Here is a 3,462-nt window from a genome sequence, read left to right on the forward strand (position 1 = left end):
GGTTCTACTTGGCACAAACACTAATTAAACACAAAAAAACACAACCAAAACAGAGGCTAAATAATTTATTTATTAAATAACAGCAAGGAAAAATATTGGGTTGTCTCCTAATAAGCGCTTTTCTTTAAAGCCTTATAGCTAGGCATTGGTAATTTTAATGATGCTCACAAGAAAGACAAGAATTGAAGCACAAAAGGAGCATCATAAAGCATGTAACAAACACATCTAAGTCTAACATACTTCCTACGCATAGGCATCTTAAAGTTAAACAAATTATCATACCAAGCAAAAACTAGCATATGCAAGGAAGCGGAAAGAAACAATAGCAATCTCAACATAACGGGAGGTAATTTAGTAACATGAAATTTTCTAAAACCATATTTTCCTCTCTCATAGTAATTACATGTAGGATCATAAGCAAATTCAACAATATAGGTATCACAAAACATATTCTTAACAGGATCCACATGTATGCAAATTTGACGCTCTTCCAAAATAGTGGGATTAACATTAACTAAAGTCATGACCTTTCCAAACCCACTTTTAATATTATTGCAAACATTATAATCAATCTCATATTCATCATGGGGTTTAAATAAATTTTCAAGATCAAAAGAAGAATCACCCCAATCATGATCATTGCAGCAAATAGTAGTCATAGCAAAACTAGCATCCCAAAGCTTAGGGTTTTGCATATCATTAACACAATTGACATTAAGAGAATTTATAATAACATCATTGCAATCATGCTTTTCATCAAAGGAACTATCAAGTATGGGTGCAATAGCAACGATCTCATGTTTAACATAAGGAACTATAGCAAATTCATCTTCATAAATATTGGCATCATGGCCACAAGAATAGCAAGCATCATGTTCATCAAGGGATATTTCAACCAAATCATCGGAATCATCATTATCTATGGATTCATGCATATCATTATTTTCTTCCAAAGCAATGGTCATTCTTTCAATAAATTCTTGGACATAGACATTATGACCAAAGTTTTCATTGCAATATTTAAGTATGATGGAATTTTCAGATTTATTGAGAGTAAAATCATACTTTTCAATCAAAGAAGCAACTTCATGAGCACCCTTAAAAATGACAAATTCTTCAATTTGTTCGATATCATAGTAAATATAAACACCCTTTGCATAATAAGATAAGATTTCATTATCACTGAACTCACATAGGTAGGGAAGGTATTTTATAGGGTTCTTAGAGCAACAAGTAAAATCACAAATTTCACAAAGATTCCAAGCATAGCATAGCAAACTATTTATATGATACCATAAGAGCTTCCCCTTTTCAGACAAACGATGATGCACAAAATGAGCATGCTCATCTAAAGATTTCACATCAACTAGGCTAGTTGGGGTTTCAGCACGAGCACATAAGGATCAAAGATGATCCAAGTAGAACACTTTAAGTGGATCCATATCAATAGATTTTTAACAAGCAAAGATGTAAGCAAATAGAAGGCACATGGAAAAACAAACAAGGATACATACAGGAAGAAGGCAAACAAAAGAGGAGGCAAATAAAACGGCAAGGGTGAAGTGGGGGAGGGGAAAATGAGAGGCAAATGGCAAATAATGTAATGCGGGAGATAAGGGTATGTGATGGGTACTTGGTATGTTGACTTTTGCATAGACCTCCCCGGCAACGGCGCCAGAAATCCTTCTTGCTACCTCTTTTAGCACTGCGTTGGTTTTCCCCGAAGAGGAAGGGATGATGCAGCAAAGTAGCATAAGTATTTCCCTCAGTTTTTGAGAACCAAGGTATCAATCCAGTACGAGGCTATGCGTGAGTCCCTCGTACCTGCACAAAACAAATAAATCCTCGCAACCAACACAAATAGGGGTTGTCAATCCCTATAGGGGCACTTACGAGAGTGAGATCTGATAGATATGATAAGATAATATTTTTGGTATTTTTATGATAAAGATGCAAAGTAAAATAAAAGTAAAGTAAATAGCAGTGTAAATAACTAAGTAGTAGGAGATTAATATGATAAAGATAGACCCGGGGCCCATAGGTTTCACTAGTGGCTTCTCTCAAGAGCATAAGTATTCTACGGTGGGTGAACAAATTACTGTTGAGCAATTGATAGAATTGAGCATAGTTATGAGAATATCTAGGTATGATCATGTATATAGGCATCACGTCCGAGACAAGTAGACCGACTCCTGCCTGCATCTACTACTATTACTCCACTCATCGACCGCTATCCAGCATGCATCTAGAGTATTAAGTTAAAAATAGAGTAACGCCTTAAGCAAGATGACATGATGTAGAGGGATAGACTCATGCAATATGAAGAAAACCCCATCTTGTTATCCCCGATGGCAATAATACAATACGTGCCTTGCTGCCCTTACTATCACCGAGAAAGGACACCACAAGATTGAACCCAAAGCTAAGCATTTCTCCCATTGCAAGAAAGATCAATCTAGTAGGCCAAACCAAACTGATAATTCGAAGAGACTTGCAAAGATAACCAATCATACATAAAAGAATTCAGAGAAGATTCAAATATTATTCATAGAAAGACTTGATCATAAACCCACAATTCATCGGTCTCAACAAACACACCGCAAAAAGAAGATTACATCGAATAGATCTCCACAAGAGAGGGGGAGAACATTGTATTGAGGTCCAAAAAAGAGAGAAGAAGCCATCTAGCTACTAACTATGGACCCGTAGGTCTGAAGTAAACTACTCACACTTCATCGAAGAGGCTATGCTGTTGATGTAGAAGCCCTCCGTGATCGATGCCCCCTTCGGCGGAGCTCCGGAACAGGCCCCAAGATGGGATCTCGTGGATACAGAAAGTTACGGCGGTGGAATTAGGGTTTTGGCTCCTTTTTGATCGTTTGGGGGTACGTGGGTATATATAGGAGGAAGAAGTACGTCGGTGGAGCAACAGGGGGCCCACGAGGGTGGAGGGCGCGCCTGGGGGGGCAAGCACGCCCCCTACCTCGTGGCCTCCTGTTAGTTGGCTTGACGTAGGGTCCAAGTCTCCGGAGTTGTATTCGGTGAGAAAATCACGTTCCCGAAGGTTTCATTCCGTTTGGACTACGTTTGATAGTCCTTTTCTTCGAAACCCTAAAATAGGCAAAAAACAACAATTCTGGGTTGGGCCTCTGGTTAATAGGTTAGTCCCAAAAATAATATAAAACTGGATAATAAAGCCCAATAATGTCCAAAACAGTAGATAATATAGCATGGAGCAGTCAAAAATTATAGATACGTTGGAGACGTATCAGCTGCCTTGAGGGATCGATGCCGCCGCCTCCTCCCCTTGGCAGCGCTGCACCACCGTAGGCGTCAAGACCTCCAAGTCATCGTCCGACCAATCTCGTCAGAGATCTGGATGCAGAGACTTACCCACATGGCACACCTCGCCGGCTTCGGCGTCGGCCGTCTCTGGGTTCTCAACGAAGGACTCCGTCCCCC

Source organism: Triticum dicoccoides, chromosome 3A (genome assembly GCF_002162155.2).
Source record: "Triticum dicoccoides isolate Atlit2015 ecotype Zavitan chromosome 3A, WEW_v2.0, whole genome shotgun sequence".
NCBI lineage: Eukaryota > Viridiplantae > Streptophyta > Magnoliopsida > Poales > Poaceae > Triticum > Triticum dicoccoides.